This window comes from Dipodomys merriami, unplaced genomic scaffold, assembly GCF_024711535.1.
Source record: "Dipodomys merriami isolate MVZ:Mamm:240054 unplaced genomic scaffold, mDipMer1.0.p SCAF_3, whole genome shotgun sequence".
NCBI classification, from domain to species: domain Eukaryota; kingdom Metazoa; phylum Chordata; class Mammalia; order Rodentia; family Heteromyidae; genus Dipodomys; species Dipodomys merriami.
This window is the reverse complement of record NW_027204492.1, coordinates 22,597,107-22,618,340: the sequence shown is the minus strand read 5'-3', so window position 1 is coordinate 22,618,340 and position 21,234 is coordinate 22,597,107.

The following is a 21,234-nucleotide window of genomic DNA, read 5'->3' as shown; positions in this document are numbered from 1 at the left end:
AAACTCATTTCTACTGTGCAATTAGACGTTAACAGATTTTATAATGCACCCTTTAGACCACTGAGGGCATAATTGAGGGATGGAATGCATACCATATGATTATTCAAAACCATCCAAAACATTAATTATGGTACTAGGAATATGTTTTTGAGATTCTACTCTCACATAAAGTTATTGCCAAGACAATGTGAAAATACAGGACTCAGATTAAAAGTACTCTTAAGTGAATGTTATTTAGAAAAATGGTGGATTAGATAGTCTCCAAGGTACAATTATATAAGTTACTAAGAACACAATTGAAGCTGAGTGATAATAAAGTTAGTGAAAGTACCTCATATGATAAAGAAAATATGTTACATTTGCACAATTACTTTTAGTTTGGAGCTTCAATTTTTTGTTGCTTCAATTTTTATTTTGCTATAATGAGATATAACAAGTATAATTGTATACTTGTTAAATTATTAGAACTTGATAAGGTTGTAATTCAGAATATAAAACTGTTTAAAATACCATTTCCTGTTATTTGTACATTCTTCCTTTTTTCTTTGCACTGTATCCTTTTTTAGCCCTGAATTAAACCATTTCATTGAGGATCCCTGGAAGATTTTAGTTGACAAATGAGTTAGAAAAGGCTATCTGAGGGCTAGATGTTCTTAATTCTTCTCATATTTTTATTTTGTTCATTTAAATTGTAATTCAATAAATTATAGTTGAATATATTTATGGGACACATTTTAGAATAAATAGCTAAAAATAATATATTCATCACCTCAAATACATATTTTTGTGGTGAGAAAATTTTAAATTTACTACTACTGGCTTGAAATGTACAACCTATCACTAATTATTATATTCACCACACTATATATGTTAAAGGAAAAGACCTTCTTTTCTCCTTTCTAATTGAGGATTGATATTTTGTGGCAGTGTTTACATAACTGTCACCTGTAACCCATTCTTCTGTTGAGATATATTAAAGTTGGTTTTGTAATTTTTCTTATTGTGAATTAGTGCTGCAATGAACATGGGCATGCAGATACTCAGTCAACATACCAAATTCTTATTTTTGAATGAATACTCAGAACTGATACTTTATCTTGTTTTTTTAACTTCAGTTGTCAACTAAAATCATCACTAAAGACTGGAAGAGGAAGTTCATGATTAACAAGGGATATTGGGATAGGAAAGTATGCAAGGAATGGGGACAATAACACAAATAAATCAGACACCTATAATGCCTATAGTCCTACATGAACAAGCTGAGATCAAGAGGATTGTGTTTCATGGGTAGCCTGGACAGAAAAGTCCATGAGTTTCCAACTCCAATAATAACCAGCAAAAAGCTGCACTGCATATGTGACTCAGAAGTCATAAAATTTCAACTCAGTAAACAAGCCCAGTAAGTAGATGGTCCTGAGTTCAACTATCAGTACAAATACAGTAGTTGACATTTTAATGTTCATAAAATTTTGTTGATTGTAACTTGATAACAAAATTAAAGTCCAATTTTAGTTTTTAGTGTGGATTCTTTAAGTTCTCCACAATAGTTGTACTAATTTATATTCCAAATAAGAGTGGGAAAGCATTTCTATTTTCACTTGCTTACAAGTATGTGTTGTATTTTATGCTTTTGTAAAACATACACTAAACTTAAAACTTTCCTTAAACAACAAATGACTGAGAAAATCTCTACAAATGATGTGTGAATAACAATGATGCCACTTTTCAAATGTCCCTAACTCATCAAATCATTGAATTTGAGACCAATTTTCTAATACATATATTTTCAATGAAACATTTAGAAATTTAAACTTTTTCATTTGTATAATGTTAAATGTTACTTCTACCTTTCTACCAGTCACAGGTAGTTAATTAGTAATAATTATAATAATAGATTAGGAAATCAAATACAACAATATAGATGTTGAAATTTTACTTTAATAATAAAGTCTCCAGAAAAATAAAATATTCAAAAATGTGTATTAATCAGATGAGTAAGATATTTATAGGGAAATATCAGTAATTGCCCTAAACCAAAATGTTGAATTTCAAGCCGCAGACAATTGTTCTTCAACCATGAAATATGGCTTATCTTCATAAATTTAAATTAATTTTAATTTTAATTTATTTTAATTTATTTTTTCTATTTGAAATGAAAAAAATCTATCTTATGCCTGTGATTGCATTTTGGAATTATATATGTTATTTTTTATTTTGTAAGTCAAAATATTAAGATGTAAAGGAAATCAGTTAGACCAGACCTACAATCTTATCTATCCATACTTGGTAGAGAAGACTTAACAAATGAGATCTGGGTGTTTTTTTTTTTTGTTTTTTTTTTTTGTTTTTTTTTTTTTTTTTTTATCGGTTGTGGGGCTTGAACTCTGGGCTTGGGCACTGTCCGTGCACGCTTCAGCTCAAAGGCGACTGCTCTACTGCTTGAGCCACAGAACCACTTTTCTAGTGGTTTATTGGAGATAAGAGTCTCACAGAGTTTCCTGCCCGGGCTGGTTTTGAACCGCAATCCTTAAATGTCAACCTTCGGAATATCTAGGATTACAGGTGTGAGCCACTGGTGCCCAGCAGATCTGGGCGATTTTAAACGTACGGTTTAAACTTCTTTTGTAAAACCAGCTCAAACATAAGCTCAAATGATGTTTATAAATTTTTATTTAATTTTCAAATTTTTAGATGATATATAATTAGAGCTTGAACTTACAGTTGATATTCTAAATGGACTGAGTGTTTTGGGGAATCAGACCTAAATATAAGTATCCTATATATGGAATGAATTTTACATTTGGAAATCCAGAAGACAAACTACAGTGGATTAAAAAGTGACATCAAAAAGACAAATTCACATTCTCGCCTCCAGTGTATGTTAAATTGCATTAGCTAGAAATAGAAGTTTTGTAGAAATGATTATGTTAATGTCCTCAAGATGTTATCATTCTTGATTTAAGAAAGGGCTACTTTTCCTCTATGAGAGACATCAAAGAATACAAAGACACAGGTGAGGAGTCATATAAAAATTCATGCACAGATCTGAGTGGTGCATCTTTAATCCAAGAATAACCAAGGCTCATTTAACTCCATCAGAAGCTGAAATAATCAATGATATAAGTCTTTCAGATTCTTCTAGGATAATGGAGCCATACCATCACTTTACTTTGGAACTTGTAGTCCCTAGAGTTCTAAGACAATGTATTTCTCTTATTTAAAGTCATCAAATTTGTGGTATATTATTTCATCAACCCTAAAATGTTAACACTATAACTAGATTTGTTGTCAAGATTATATGAAATAATGTATGCAAAAATCATGCAGAACATGCATGCATTGATTAGTAGTCATTACAAGAAGAATGAGTTATACAATTGTTAATACTAATTAACTGTATTTATTCAAATAGGAAAGTAATATGATAATTATAGCAGATGCTAAATGAATCATGTATTTAACACTTGCTGCCAATAAAAAAGACATATGCATTAAAATACCAAAAACTTCTTCACCAAGATAGATAAAGAGTAAGTACTGCCAAAGAAGAACACTGATATATTTCCTATTTCCTGTTTTCTGTACAAATCATATAGACCTGTTACTGGAAAATAAGAAAATAATGTCATTACCAAAAACATAACATTATTTTCTAAAATTGTACTGGATGCTTGTTTCAGCAAGCTATGTTATGCTGTCTCTCCAAATAACCAAACATGGGATGCATTGAATTTAACATGATGGAGTTATTGGGTGGCATTAGTAATGTTACTGCTAAAGTGCATTATCCTAAATGCTTCTCTCTGAACTGCTTGAAATTTCAGAGGTTTCTAAAAATTATTGTCCTTTTACTCTAGCTAGACATTATTAAATAGTATTCTGGCCAATGCAATGATCCTTGAAGAAGTAGAAATTGGAAGTATTTAAAGGTAAGTAGTATGTTTTAATTTTCTGAGAGCATGCATGAATGACAAAAATGGTAAAAAAAAATCATCCACAAACGATGTCACATTGAATTGTTAATTTACATACTCCTACAATATAAAGATAAAAATTTATAAATCAGAATATTTTAAACTCAAATTAATAAACATGTTTTTAGAAACTACAAAATACTAGACTAAGAAGGAAAATACACTGAAAAGATGTATGATGGCAGAAATTATTCATATTCTTAGTAGATAAAAGATGCTGTAGAATCTGACCAAATTATATATGTATATGTATATATAAAGTTTAAATATACTATTAATTAAAATACCTCAGCATAACATAAAACAAAGACTTATTTAATTCTGGAATAACTTCATATGTCTTTGAGATAAAATTTTCATTTAAGAATTGTTTAGATTCTTATTTTATATCACCTCAAATTAAAATGCAGAAGAATTAAGGTACTATACTATAAGAAAACTAGCAAAAGTAGAATAAGATATATATGAGTATTGGCTAGAGGAAACTTTCTACCATTTAAAGCAATGAGGAAAAAATTAAATGAAAAGAATGTCATAATCAAGTACATAAAATGTGAATATCTTCTCAACAACACATGAAGTAAGAATAAAAGAGAGAACTATATAGATATATGGATAAGCATTAACATCAATATGGGTCAAAATGATGATTCTAATTTGTATGAATATAATTAAGATGCCAGTGATTTAGAGAATAAATAATCAGCAAAACAGAAAATAAAAATCATGGAGAGACCCTCGGAAGAATGTTCAGCCTCGCTAATAAGTAAAGCAATACAATTTGAAACAATAATGAGATGCCATTTTATACCTATTAAAGTAGAAAAATTGAGTCTACTGAAGGCAGACAAGCCTGTGATTAAATTAGTACACTCTTGCTTTGTTGGAATAATATGTAAATCAATTTTTCAGTATTTATAAGGAATTTTAAATTTTGACTAATTTTGCTCGGGAATTCATCCTACAGAAATATTTTCAACAGCATTATCTACAAGCAAAGGTTTGGATGCCAAATGTATATCTAGAAATACTTGGATGAGTAAGTGAATTACAGTATAGAAAGTAGGTATTAAATTATAATGGTCAATATGTAACAATATTGGAAATAAGTATGAAGCATTATTAAGAAAACATAATTTACAAGACAATGAACATATATATCTAATGGGAATGTACAGATGTAGATTTTAAAACTATTTATTTTAACACCTTGAATTTTACACTGGAAAGTTGTGCTTAATATGCAATTACATGTATTATCACTTCTAATCAAGGTATAAACTTTGAACGACTCTTACTAATAACCATAAGCATAAAAATATTCCTGATGTGAGCTCCTGTTTGCTATATGCCTAGGTAATGAATTATGATGATAGCTCAATGAAAATATATGGGTCCTTTAAAATACTACAGAAAATATTTGCTCATCAATTTTCATTATCTCCAACATAGTGCCTCAACACTTTTTCTATTTTGACTGCATTAATTAAAACACCATTGTTTAACTGCAGTGGAGAAGAGCTGTGTGACCATTTCCCGTTAATGTCAGCAATAGCTTCACAGAGGTGTTGCAACTTGAAATATATAGTTCATTTTAAAGGTGTTAATTAGTCTTCACTTTCCTGCCTTTGTTGTAGTGACTTCTAGTTAGTGAAAGATTTGTGAAGTTAATCAATATGTCTAAAAATGCTGAAATATTCTTGACTCATGTATAACTTCTCATTCTCAAATTGTTTTTTAACATGGTATCATCTATTTAAGCATCTATTTAAACTTACGCTTTAAAACACATCAAAAGTGCATTTATCAACACATTTAACACATGCAAAGACATTATTTTCAATTTTAATAGAAAAAAATAGTTTTAGTGTAGTTTCAGCCCTGTGAAGATTATTTGGTAGCACTGTTATAGTTCTGTGCCTGACAGTTTCATCATTCCTCGATCTGCTTTTGCTACAAATAAAGACAAGGGAAAGAAGGAAGGAAGGAAAGAAGGAAGAAAAGAAGGAAGGAAGGAAGGAAGGAAGGAAGGAAGGAAGGAAGGAAGGAAGGAAGGAAGGAAGGAAGGGGGAGGAGGGCAGAGGGAGGAAGGATTAAGGAAGAAAGAAAGAACAATGGAGGAATAAAAAAGTATAATAATATATTAATTAATGTTATACATCATGAAGCTACATACCTAGAATTAAAATGTTATTTTTTCAATTGGTAGATATATTGGGAAATTCACTGTTTTGTATAAGCGTTTCTGATTGCACAGGATATGTTTTTCTAACAGCAAGATATACAGTTATATCTCTGTTGTTCTTTACTCTCTCTGAGCTAGTTCTTTCTTGATAAATATTAGCTGTAATAATGATTTTTAATATCATTATACAAAAGTACCAATTCAGATATCAAGATATCAGTTTTGCGGCACATATATACTCAGAGATAGGATTGCTGAAACCAAAACAAACCAAGTGCAACAACACATTGAAATGATCAGTAGAATTTAAACCTGGATGTAAGGATGGCTCAATATACATAAATCAAATTGGGTGAGAATATTGTTTCTTTAGATAGATAGGCAAATATAGATATAAACATGGAATATAGATATGAAATATAAAAGTTAGATGAGCTTGTTAATGAAGCATCAAATATTTGACAAATTTCAACTGTTTCAAGAAAAAATAAACCGAATAGAAAGTATAGAAGGGGTTTGTGGGTCTGGGAAGGTGGCTCAGTGGTAGAGTGTTTGCCTTGCATGCATGAGGTCCTGGGTTTGATTTCTCAGCACCACATAAGCAGAAAAAGCCAGAAGTTGCATGTGGCTCAAGTGGTAGAGTGCGAGCCTTGAGCACCCAGGTCCAGAGTTTAGGCCCCACGACCGACACTTAATTCAATATTTTTGCAAGATACAATTCAGTATACAAAATTAGTTTCATTTCTATATTCTAAAATTGATTTGTCTCAAAAAGGAAAATTCAACATATCCCCACAAATTTAGAGTAGCACTAAACAGAATAGAATACATTTAACTAAGGAGGTGAAAGACTTGCAAATAAAACAGCTATAAAACATTATTTAAAAAAATGAGAATATAAATAGTAGGATATCAATGTTAGTTATAATATTTTCAGCAAATATTACTTGACCAATGATCTATGCTGTTTACTAAGTATGGATGATGTATGAGTTAAGTGATGCATAAGTTTTATATTACCAAGAGTTAACTGTAATCATATTACATCTTACATCTAAAAGTATTTACAACTAATTCTCTTAGGTCAGGGATATGATTATGAATTATTTCATATACTTCATTGAGTAGTATGAAATTTGTGAATCTTTTAATAATTGTGTTCCTATATTTCTCAAAGACAGATGGAGAGTAGGATTAGCCAAAATACCAAATAGCAATTTAAACTTCTCTTTGGTCAGGTCAGAGCAGCAACTTATATGAACAGCAAGGATTTGAGGATCAAATTAAAATACATTATTCAGATTAAGAATTAGGTAATTACACAATTCTTTTGTGAGTTATGTGCATGATTAGTGAAATTGCTAGTGCCTTGTACATGTTAGACATGTTCTTTTTACTACCAAATACATTATGAGAATTTTCTTCTATCCATAAATAAGATAGGTGTGTGTTCTGACATGCAAAATCTCAGATGAAATATAGGAACCTAATTAAAAAATAAGTAGTTTCTTGTTTATCTCTGTAGTCATTAGCATATATATAATTGCAACTCTCAGCATTGAGTTGTGACCAAGGGACCTTAAAATAAAAGAAGTAACCTTATTTTAGAAAATTATATCCACCCTGCTATAAAACTGTTGAATATGAAATTGTAGAAAGAAAATTTGAGGGGCAAGGAATGTAATTAGGCAAGTTGATAAATAAAATATAAAGTTTTAAATTAAACCTAGAATTGTTCTTAGAGGGATTATTTATTATATTTCACTATAAAGATCATATTTAGCTTATGGTCCTTTAGAGTCTACTCTATAATAGTAGCATGCTCTAGTAGTTTTTATCTTTATATAGTACTTTAAAATTATTTTAGTGATTTAATCTACATATACACAAGTTTTGAAAATTACAGTTACTCTGTTTTTAGTGAGAAGTTTTCATAACCTGTATTTGCTGCCTTTATATTCTTTGACCTTTTACACAACATTTACAGACATAATCAGGTGCAATGTCACCTCAGAAATGGAATGATGTAGCTTTGGATCGTTGAATCTAAAGCTCTAATTTTGCCTAACAAATTAATAAATAATTTTAATATTAATAGAAAGTTTTACCCGATGATGAGAATTTAGAATATACATGCTATGCTCAGCAAGTGGCTCTAAAGAGGTGTTGGCACTTTAGAAAAGAATGGGTTGTAACAAGTATCATGATACCATAATTATTTATCATATTTCCAGTTTAAATGCATTGGGACTCAGAGTTAGACTCCAATAGGATCTGAATCATGCACATAGAGTTTCAAAATCCAAAGAGTGATTGTATAATATGTAAGAACTCCTCTCATTATTTTCTTACTTTATATCTCTTGGGCAATGTATTTCCTGCATTTCTCAGCAAGTAATCTAAAACTAGACTTTGACATAGTCCCTAGAAAGAAACATGAAAAATTATAGTATAACTTGTCAAGCAACAGCTGAGGATAAAGTAAACATTTTAGTATATTCCTGGATGAAAATATTATTGTAGGTCAATTATTTATTTAAGGGGTCAGAAGTTCACATTTTTCTAGACCAAAACATCAATGAGTAATTAATTTTCTGGTTTTGGGACAGGGAAAATATTGAAAGAACAGAGTATTTTCTCTTTCTTCATTAATATTTAGATTTCCCCAATAGTACACTTTATATTTCAGGTGTTGTTTTATGTTTTTTAGAAATATTAATTCAGTTGGTCTTTAGAATCTTCCTGTGAGATATATCTTACCACTCTTGATACAAAGATTGGTAAGAAAATTGAACAATTCATTGGCATAATCAATAGCCTGAATTTAAATCTTACTCTTGAATCTATACCAATAACCACTCTATACTGTGCAGAATTTAAAGCATTATTATTCATCTGCTTAGACCACACAATAATATTGCTTATTTTTACAACAGAGGATAATAATAAATTATAACTTTCCTATATTCTCAGAGTTTATTTTTCAAGCAATTCTTAAAACTGAGACCAGTAAAAAGGAAGGGAAGCAATCCTCCTCTCAAAAAGGTATTAGAACTTGATTTAAGGATATGTGCCAATGCTGGGAAAGCACTTCTGTTTGCATCAAATATTTCTCACCTCCAGATTTCATAAATGTGTAGGATTAATGGAACAGAGATAATGGTAGTAAACATTAATGGGTTAACAATATTTTATGGAAGAGAGGAAGAATATGTTTACCCTCAGTTTGGCAGAATGTGAAAGGAGGAGTAAAAGGAATTCTCTCTGACTGAGATCTGGGACATCTAGCCTCATGAACATTAAGAAAATATGTTTGTATTTTGTTTAGCCACTCAGTCTATAGTATTTTGGTATGGCATGTAGAACACACTAATACAGTGCTTATGAAGTTATGGTACATAATGCATCTTTCTAGTTTCATAAAATTCTACAACAGAAAACAAGCTGTAATGGTAGAAATTAGATCAAATATTTCTGAGAGTTGTGGTGGGAGAGAGATAGAACAAGGAGGACAGGGAAACTATCACTAGGGTAATAAAACTTGCTGTTGATTTGGATAATGCAAAGGTTTCAACATCTGGTAAAACTCATAGAAATTTTCTATTAAAGTGAATACATTTTCTACATGTAAATTGTGTCCAAAAAGGTTATGTGGAAAAAGTAACTAAAAGTTAGAATGCAACGAAATAGGTTGACTGTAAGAAGGAAATAATGAAAAAAATGAAGTAATCCCTAGTGTTTTATACTTTCATGCTATTGCAAGGAGAGTGAACAATAGACATATGCATATAATTAGAATTCTTAATAGTTTGGAGATTTTATCCAATAAAAAAGCCATTGAGAGAAAATGATTTGTCTAGCCATGAACAGGTAAAAGGTGACAAAGATACCTTTAAAAATCTGGCAACAATGATACTGAGTAGATTAGGAGTCTGTGGAATTGAAGAAAGCACACATGATGGCTAGATGGAAATTAGAACAGAGTTTAAAACACATATGACCAAGGACCTTCAAAGGGTTAACGTCGTCTAACATTTATAAAATATAAGTGATTTGGTCAGTATGAATAATGCTATTAATTTTTATTCCATGCAAAGTATGATTCTATATTCATGGATTCAAATAATTAAAGATTTCTGAGAAAATGTTAAATGTTGTGAAAGAATAAAAGAACCTAATTCCTAGTGAATTTTTTCATAAATAGATGTAACCCACAATGTAAATATTTGGAAAAAATCATCACATGTTATTAGATTCATAATGATTTAAGAGATTTGAAGAAATGACATTATAATGAGGAATTCAAGATACTCATTGCTATGCCTCACATTACATATTAAAATGAAGATCTACCTAGCACATATCAGGAAAAATAAAAATAAGGTGACCATTCTGGTGATAATTCACACATTATTTGTACAACTAAGTTCTTTGTTACTTTCATTGTGGAATCATACAAAATTACTCAATGAGAACAGAAACAATACACATGAATTTATGTGCATTGCAAATATAACCATCTATAAATACAGATTTCGACTCTACATTTCTCATCACCATACTTATCATTTTAAGTGCACAATGTAATGGTGCTACATAGATTCGTATCATTGTACAGCAATTATTGCCACTAACATTAGAATTCCTTTATGTTACAAAATTGAATTTACACATTAAATAACAAACCTATAATTGTTTTCCCTTAACTCCTGACAACTACCATTTTCCTCCCTGTCTCTATAGTTTTGATAAATTTATGTTCCTCACATAAGTGCATCAGACAACATTTCACTCCCTGTGACCGGCTTATTTCATTTGTATTAAGTTCCCAAGTTCATCAATATTGTATTGTATTTGAAAAATTTATTTTCATTTAAAGCTGAATAATATTCCATACATGTATCATACTATCTTTTGTGTAGTAGGTGCTCTGTCAATAGATACTTGAGTTTGATTACATGTTTTAACTGTCATAAACAATAGTACTATGAGCACAGTAATATCTATCTATCTATCTATCTATCTATCTATCTATCTATCTATCTATCTATCTATCTATCTATCTATCTTTGTCCCTACTTCCAATTCTTTTTAGCACATGCCTAGAATTAGAAATGATAGATGATGTGATGATTCTATTTTTAAAGGATTTCCTACCAACCATTTTGGTTTTCACATTGTTGTAACCTTTCAATCCTTGCCAATACTTGTTATTCTGTTGATTTATTTTTCACAATACTCATCTTGGTGGGTATGAGGTTATATCTTGCTTTGGGGTTGATCTGCATTTGTATAATTATTCAGGATATTGTACATGTTTTCATTTCTTATTGGCAATTTATCTTATTTGGATTAATGTCAATCCAAAATGAGTACCATTGCAAGTATCTGTACAGAAGCAGAATCAATATATGTAGATATAATTTTCAGTAGTAGGGCTAGAATTCAGGGCTTGGGCACTGTCTCTGAGCTCAAAGAAGGTGCTTTAGCACTTTGAGTCACAGCTCCACTTCTGAGTAGTTAATTGAAAATAAAAGTCTCATAGGGACTTTTCTGCCCAAGCTGGTTTTAAAAAATAGTCCTCAGACCTCGCCTTCTGAATAGCTAGGATTACAGGCATGATCCACTGGTGCCTAGCTCATGTAGATGCAAACTTAAAAAACACAGATGCATATGTATTCATACTTAAGGATGGTATTGTCTATTTATAAAAAAGGAATCATTAACATTTTAATTGAGTTTATATGTTTCACAATTGATTTGTTTTGCCTCAGTATTTGGTCATTAAAATGCACTAATTTTTCCCCAAAGATTTGTATCATTTGATTGATAGTAAAACGATTATTTTTCAACTATTTGTATTCCCATGAAAATAAGGTTTCCCAATCTTGTTAAAAAAATCTAAAACTCCTTTGGGAGTAAAAACAATAATTTAAATGTTAGAACTGATGGCTTTTGGGGCTCTTTACTTTTTTAAAATTGTGAAAATAACATGTAGAGGGGTTAAAATTACATGGGCAAGATAATGAGTACATTTCTTATCAAGCATTGTTGCCTCCTCCTTTGTTTCCCCTATTCCCATCCCTTCCCATCTCTCATCCCCTCCACCCACCCTATCTTTCCCCCCACCCCCCACCCCCGCCAAAGTTGTAAAGTTCATTTTTTGACATAACGATTTTTACATCTCATTGTTGCAATGGGTCCACCTGTATCCTTTTTTAAAGAATTTGTTTTTACTCTTCCCCTCCACAAATTATACCAACATCAAATACAGTGAAAGCAGGGGTTATACCATAGGGGAGGGACATACAAAGCAACAAAGAAATCATCATATAAATATGTTAGAAACAATCGAATGAAAGAAAAACAATATTTGAATACTTATCTTGGGGTTCATTTCACCTAACATCAAACTTATCTAACCTTTTCTGCTTGTCTCAGACATATACTAGTTATTGCAAATAAGGGAAACCATGGGACCTATGATTCTTTGGGCCTGGCTTACTTCACTTAATATAATATTTTTCGAAGTCTTTCCATTTCCTAACAAATGGGGCAATGTCATTCTTTCTGATGGAGGCATAGAATTCCATTGTGTATATATACCACATTTTCTTGATCCATTCATCTACAGAGGGGCATCTGGGTTGATTCCATATCTTAGCTATGATAAATAATGCTGCAATAAGCATAGTTGTGCTGGTAGCTTTAGTATGGTTTTTTTTGTGATCCTTTTGGTAAATGTCCAAAAGTGGGATTGCTGGGTCATAGGGGAGCTCTATGAGCAGTCTTTTGAGGAACCTCCATACTACTTTCCAAAGTGGTTGAACAAGTTTACACTCCCACCAACAATTCAGTAAAGTTTCCTCCTGTCCACATCCCCTCAAGCATCTGTTGTTATTAGAGTTCTTGATTATAGCCATTCTTACTGGGGTGAGGTGCATCTCAATGTTGTTTTGATTTGCATTTTTTATGGCTAGAGAGGTTGAGCACTTCTTCATGTGTCTATTGGCCATCCTTGTTTCCTCTTCAGAGAAGTTTCTCTTTAAGTCTTTAGCCCACTTCTTCATTGGGCAGTTGTTTCTTTGAGGATTTGTTGTTGGGGGATTTAAGTTTTTGAATTCCAGGTATATTTTAGATATGATACCCTTGTCCATTGTATGGCTAGTGAAGGTCTTCTCCCAATCTGTGGGCTTTCTATTGATCTTGCTAGCTATGTTCTTTGCCATGCAGAAGCTCTGCAATTTCATGCAATCCCTTTTGTCCCTTTGATTTGTTGTGTTTCTGGGTCTCTATTAAGAAAATTTTGGCCTGTGCCAAGGAGACCTAGGGTTTCTCCTATTCCATCCTGTAATGTTTTCAGAGTGTCTGCTTTGACTCCGAGGTCTTTGATCCATTTGGAGTTGATTCTGGTGCAGGGTGCGATACTTATCAATATTCCAGCCTCATTCTTCAAGGAAATCGAAGAAGCAATCCAAAAATTCATATGGAACAATAAAAGACCCCAAATAGCAAAAATGATCCTTAACAGAAAGAACAGTGCTGGAGGAGTATCAATACCAAATTTCAAACTCTATGATAAAGCCATAGTAATCAAAAGAGCTATATACTGGCACAAGAACAGACCTCAAGACCAATGGAATAGAATTGAAAACCCAGAAATGAACCCGCAGACCTATAACCATCGAATCTTCGATAAGGGAGCTAAAAATATTAGAATGGAAGAAAGACAGCTTCTTCAGTGAATGGTGCTGGAAAAATTGGTTAATCACTTGCAGAAAACTAACATTCTTTTCTATAAGGATTGGAAATTGTGTGAATGCTTTATTTATGATATATGCTCAATAATTGTCACTGTTCTCAAACCTATTGCCGTCACTTTACATTTAGTTCCTCATGAGTGCTTTATTCTCCCTCCTCACATGTGAGAGGGTTCAATTACAAATAATTCTGTGGCATGAGAAGTTGGGCTCAATTTAACCAAATTCTTTTTTTTACTGTTACTTTCATATATATATATATATATATCAATATATCATATATATATGTAATTGTAAAGATACTGTACAGAGGGCTTACAGTTACATGAGTAAGATAATGAGTACATTTCCTATCGAGTATTGTAACCTCTTCTGTTGTTTTTCATCTATCATCCCTTCAGGCCCCGCCTCCTCAACTCCTCCCTGTAAAGTTCATTTTCAACCTAGTGTCTTGTATACCTCGTTGTTACAATGGGTCAACCTGTATCCTTGTTTCAGCATTTTCTTATTTCCCTTTACCTCCCCAAATTAGAAAAAAAATGTTTATACAAGATGCAGGGCACCAGAATCAAATACAGTGAAAACAGAGGTTATACCATGGGGGAAGATCATACCAAAAAAATCACATAGTGCATTAAAAACAACAGCAACAAAAATAAAACCTCTTTTGTCTCTATCTTGGGGTTCCTTTCACTTAGCTTCATCTTATATGGTCATACATACATAGCTTTTGACCTTTTCTGCTTGTCTGGTAAGATTCTTATTGGATGAATGGAGTGAGAAAATGTAGGCCAATACAGGCATTATATTCAATATACATTATGCAAAAGTTGAACTATGCAACTTTAGGGTAAGAATGGGATTGGAAAAATGGAAGAGAATGATTGAAGAGGTGACATTGATATATTCTTAATCTGTTTTGTTGAGTTGAAACCCATTTGTACTTGAGTGAGGGAGGTGGGGAAGGAAGGGAGAGTGGGAGAACAACAAAGGACAGGGTAACAATGCTCGATAAGAAATGTCCTCATTATCTTACTCATGTAACGGTAACTCCTCTGTACAGCATCTTTACAAGAAAATAAAATTTAAAAAAAATAAAGGATACTTAATTCACTCATCTCTCACAAAGGACTTCTTGCATTTGCAGGATTCTTATGAAATGTCTTTTGCCATAGTCCCTATTCTCAGGTGACAGCCTTCCCATTAATTTGGCAAAACAAATAGAAGTAATCATAAATAAATTTCCAGCATCCCCTACACATCATATATCCTTTTCCTTTTTACAGATGTTTCTAGATGAAGCTCACTTTCTACTTGCTTACATTTTCATACTTTTATATTTGCACATATTAATTAAAAATGTTTTTGTCAACTAGATACTGTTTCTTCTAACATGTTCAAAGGCAACGTTTCAGTTATGTTCCCTAGTTTCTCCTATATTATCTACCTTTGATGAAGTTTTACAAGTTAAAAACTTCTTATCTTTGGAAAAGAAAACAAATAAATCCTCTCCTTAAGTGTGCATCGCATTTTGTGTCTCCTCCTGAAAAGAGTCTTCCAATCAGTGTTACTTTATTTACATTAATTTCATTTGAATCCAAATTCATTCATTATTTGTTCATATCATTCCATATATCACTTATCATGTTCACATGTGACTTTCCTTGTGCTAAACCCATTGACAAATTCTCTTTCCTTGTAAATCTTGATATGTGAAATATATTTGACACATTATCATTCCTTTCTTCTTGAAGTTCATTGTTCATTACATTTGTGGTTTCCTTATATATCACCAATTGCTCCTTTTAATTCATTTAGTGTTTTTGTTTCCTCTACTCTCTGGACCCTATACTTTGTGGTGGTCCAAGGCTTAGCCCTTGTTTTATTTATCTCTTTTTTGATTCTATGTTTCATTTAATCTTTATTTTTTGATTCTGTCATTTTATCTCAGGAGTAACATGCTATCTCCTACACTAGACTGGGAAATACGCACAACATTGTAGCTGACATTTGTGTGAGTCATTTGTGTGGGAGTGGTGGTGGTACTGTTGGTGCTGGTGGTGCTGTGGCACTGGTGTGTGTGTGTGTGTGTGCATGAGTGTGTGAATGTGTGTATGGTTCATTGGAGATGAGTCATAGATTTTTCTGCACAGGCTGGCTTCAAATTGTGGTCTTCAGATCTCAGAGTCCTGAGTAGTTAGGATTACAGGCATGAGTCACCAACTCCCAGATCCTAGTTGACATTTTAACTTTGATATCTATTATAAATAACAAATATATTTAAAAACTAAAATCCAAAAATTTCTCAACCACAAGCATCCTCCTTCTCATAAATATTGATGTCATTTCTTAAACTGTTTGATTCCAGAAACTTATAGTCATTTTTACTCCTGCATTTTATTTCCATCACATATTGTACAAATATTTGAAAATTATGTTGCTTCCATATCTATAATCAAACAGCATGTCATTAACTCTATTATATAGAAACTAATCCAAGCTATTATTTTTTCAGAATTATTGTAATAACACCTTAGTTAATTTTACTCTTTCTACCTTTACCATCCATAGTCTATTTCTTATTTCACCAGGTGATCTCTTATACCTGCTCAGAAAACAGTGAAAAACAGCAGTGAAAACTATTGTCGTATGTTGTCTGGTTCTTTGTAATTTTTTTATAGCACCTCCTTTCGTACTGTTTTAAGACCTATGGTATCATACTTTTGTCACAAAGCCTTCTTTAATACTACTTTTTTCACTGTCTCCAACACAAATAAATGCACATCTATACATGTAATATCCTTCAGGATACAATTTTTCACTGAAGCTTTCTTTATACATTAGTAAAAAAGCCACTCTGCTTTATTGTTCTAGCACTAATCAGTATTTGATTTTGTCTCTATCTTCAGTATATGTAACAATTTTATTTCTCCTATTCTGGAATATATATCTGTAAATTAAAGAATATTTCTTTCTTTTCCTTCCAGATATATTTCAATTATCTAGAATCATAACTGACAAATAGTATGTTTTCAATTAGTAATCGTTGCATAATCAAGGTTTGTTCAACCAATTTTATTTATTTCTTAAAACGATAATTTCATGCAAAATTACAGATCTACTAGCCCATTCTCAAGCCTTATTTCATTAGGGTATAATTTATATCCACTGTAACTGCTGATTTTTTTTTTTGGTCGGTCGTTTGGCGCTGTCCCTCAGTTCTTCAGCTCAAGGCGAGCGCTCTACCACTTGAGCTACAGCGCCACTTCCTGTAACTGCTGATTTTATACAAGACAAATATACATAAATAAAAAACAGCGACAAAGGGGGGAAATCACAAAATGTAAAATAAAAAGTATCTTGGTTTTGTCCTGTGTATAAATTTATCTGTTGGGGGGAGGATAAGGGGAAGCACAGAAATAGAGACAGAGGTGAACTAATTCAGCAGTGATACTAGATACTATGTTGAAAAAGAATTACACAACTTGAGGGGGAATCAGGTCAGAATGGAAATATGGGAGAAAACGAGGAAGGAGGGTATGACACATTCCAAAAGAAATGTACTCATTACCTGGCCTATGTAACTGTCACCTCTTTATACATCACCTATACAATAACAATAAAATAAAAAACGCATCATTTTATAATTTGTACAGAGCTTTGAGCTATTGTGATCTTCTTCTAGGATTATCCTAGACATATACTAATTATTACAAATGAGGGAAACCATAGGGGCCTATGTTTCTTTGAGTCTGGATTACTTCACAATGTAATTTTTTCCAAGACACTCCATTTCCTTACAAATGGGGAAATGCCATTATTTCTGATGGAAGCATAGAATTCTGTCTATATGGGCATATAAAATGATTATCGAAATGATTTCCAAGATATGGGAAACAGGTGTTTTTTTAATATACTATGTAAAGTTCTTTATTTTTTTCTTTATTCCCTTTTTCCTTTTGTTTATCCCCTGTTGTCACTGTTTTTGCTTTTGGTACCCTGAGTCTTGCACATAGGTTTATTTGATTTGGGGAAGGGAAGGGGAATAACAATATGGTGAGACAAAAGACAAAGGGTGAACCAATACAATAAGGATACTCATAAGACACTATATTGGAAATGAAATGAACTTTACAACCTGGGGGGTGGTGCAAGTTATGGAGGAAAGATGAGAAAATTGAGAGGGGGTAACAATGTTCTTCAAGAAATGTACTCATTACCTCAGTTATGTAACTGTAACTGTAACCCCTCTGTACAACACCTTTATGATAAAATTAAATTTAAAATTGCTCACTTTACTGTTAAGTGCTAAGCATAATTTCCCAAATAGCATCATATGTTTTATAGATTTTCTTTCCCATACCCAGTTACTAGTGTTTTTTATTTCATTTTATTGTCAAGGTGATGTACAGAGGGTTTACATTTACATTTTTAAGGTAGTAAGTTCATTGTATGCATCATGTTATTGGATATATTTTTATTGCTCAATGTATGTTCTGATACATACACACATATATATATATATATATATATATATGGAACACACACATATATGGAATAAAATTTGCTTAATTTCCATATGAACAACATGTATAATGTTTATGTTGATTTATATTTTCGTAATTATTAACAAATATTCACAGTTAGGATTTGATATGTGTATATTCAACTATATAACAAATTTATTCATGGAAAAATATTGTGAGATCATTTTGATGAATTATAGGCATAAATGACTCATTCACTTGTGTCAGGTATGTACATATACATATATACATATATATATATTATTTATTTATTTATTTTTGGCCAGTCATGGGGCCTGAACTCTGGGCCTTGGCACTGTTCCTCTGCTCATCAGTTCAAGGCTAGCACTCTACCACTGGAGCCACAGCACCACTTCCAGCTTTTTCTGCTTATGTGGTGCTAAGGAATCGAACCCAGGGCCTCATGCATGCTAGGCAAGCACTCTACCACTGAGCCACCTTCCCAGCCCAGTATCAGGTATATTTTTAAGCCATTAAAATATGTGTGTTGCTGGGTGCCAGTGACTCATGCCTGTAATCCTAGCTACTTTGTAGGCTGAAATCTGAGGATCATGGTTCAAAGCCAGCACTGGCAGGAAAGTCCATGAAACTCTTATCTCCAATAAATCACTAGAAAACCAGAAGTTGCTCTGTGGCTTAAGGAGGTAGAGTGCTCGCCTTGAGCTGAAGAGCTGAGGGACAGTGACCAGTCCCAGAGTTCAAGCCCCATGAAAGACAAAAAAAAGTGTGTAGTCACATATAATTGTGATTTTATTATATTGTGTATTTTCCTAATTATTGATGGTGTAGAATAGACATTTTTCCATATATCATTGTAATATAGTTTTGAAATCCACTATTTTCAATTGAGATTTGGGGAGTTCTCTTGACTTCTGTTAATAATTCTTATATAAGACATTATTTTCAAAGGATTTTCTTTGTGTGTGTGTAATACCTGTCTTTTTACTTAACAATGTCTGTTAAAACATGTATATTTTGGTCTTTGTCAAGGTGTCATCTTTTTCTTTCTAAGTAATGAACTTTATGGTTAGTTTAGATATCTTTACTTAAAACAGCCATAAACTTTTCTTATTTGTATCCTCCTTAAAGTCAATTTAGATATTCATAGTTAATTAGAATTTTCTTGAACACACATATATTCATGAACTACATTTAGCCTGTGGGCTGAATTTTGTAATGTCTGGTTTACAATCTAATCCAAAAGCCAACAAAAATAAAAACAAATGAATAAACCTCTGTTCTGGAGCAATTAAGTGACACTATGTAAAACAAAATACTTTAAAAATATCATTTATTTTATCTTAAAACAAACATGCACTATTTACTATGTGCCTGATAGATAATGTGCCTGTCTTCCAGTGATTTGGTAAGTGGAAATGAGCTAGTAAATATTAGCAAATTATCTTAATGATAACTAATGATCAGAAATTAAAATTTATTTTGAATGTAGCTTTCTAACTTTGTTCTTCTTTAGCACTATTCAAGTTTTAGTTTGACTTACAATTTTATATAGATTATTGGTAATTTTCTGCATATTTTCCAGAAAAATTAAGGAAAAACTCTTCAGTAGATTCACTTGAGGCCTGTAGCAATTTTCTCCTATAACAACACACTAATAAAAAACCATTTAGTGAAAGTATCAGTCACTTTAGAGATAGTAGGAATAATAATGTTTCTGATATTAGTTATATTGATACATGTTAAACAGGGGAGAAAAGACTGTAATTATTCACGTTCTTTTTTTGGGGGAGGGGGTTGTCCGGTCATGGGGCCTGAACTCTGGGCCTGGGCGCTGTCCCTCAGCTCTTCAGCTCAAGCCTACCGCTCTACCACTTGAGCCACAGCGCCACTTCCCGCTTTTTTCTTTTTTCTTATGTGGTGCTGAGGAATCGAACCCAGGGCCTCAGGCATGCAAGGCAAGCGCTCTACCACTGAGCCACCTTCCCAGCCCCACGTTTTTGAAATAAGTTGTTTATTGTGAAAATACCATACAGAGGGGTTACAATTACATGAGCAAGGTACTAAGTATATTTCTTATTAAGCATTGTTGCCTCCTCCTTTGTTTTTCCCCTACCCTGCCCTCCCATCTCCACAACTACACTACACATTTCCTGCCAATGTTTTAAAGTTTGTTTTTCAACATTGCTTTTTGTACATCTCATTGTTGCAATGGGTCCACCTGTATCCCTATTTAAACAATTTGTTTTTTCCCTTCCCCTCCCCAAATTATACCAACATCAACTTCAGTAAAAACAGGGACAAAACAATCACCTTATAAATACATTAGAAACAATAGCAAGAAAGAAAAAAAAAACACTTGTGTCCTTATCTTGAGTTTCATTTCACCTAACATCATCTTATCTGACCTTTTCTGCTTGTCTCAGACATATACTAGTTATTGCAAATAAGGGAACCATGGGACCTATGTTTCTTAGGGCCTGGCATACTTCACTTAGTATAATTTTTACCAAGTCTTTCCGTTTCCTGACAAATGGGGCAATGTCATTCTTTCTGATGGAGGCATAGAATTCCATTGTGTATATTCTGGAGTTAATGAGTAGCTCAAGGAGCCATGAAAAGCAGAGAGAGGGAGAGAGAGGGAGAGAGAGAGAGAGAGAGAGAGAGAGAGAGAGAGAGAGAGAGAGAGAGAGAGAGAGAGAGAGAGAGAGAGAGAGAGAGAGAGAGAGAGAGAGAGACACTTAATGATCCAATCAGTCATAATATGCCTGAGAAGGAGGCACAATGTCAGATATCATCGCCCTTATAAA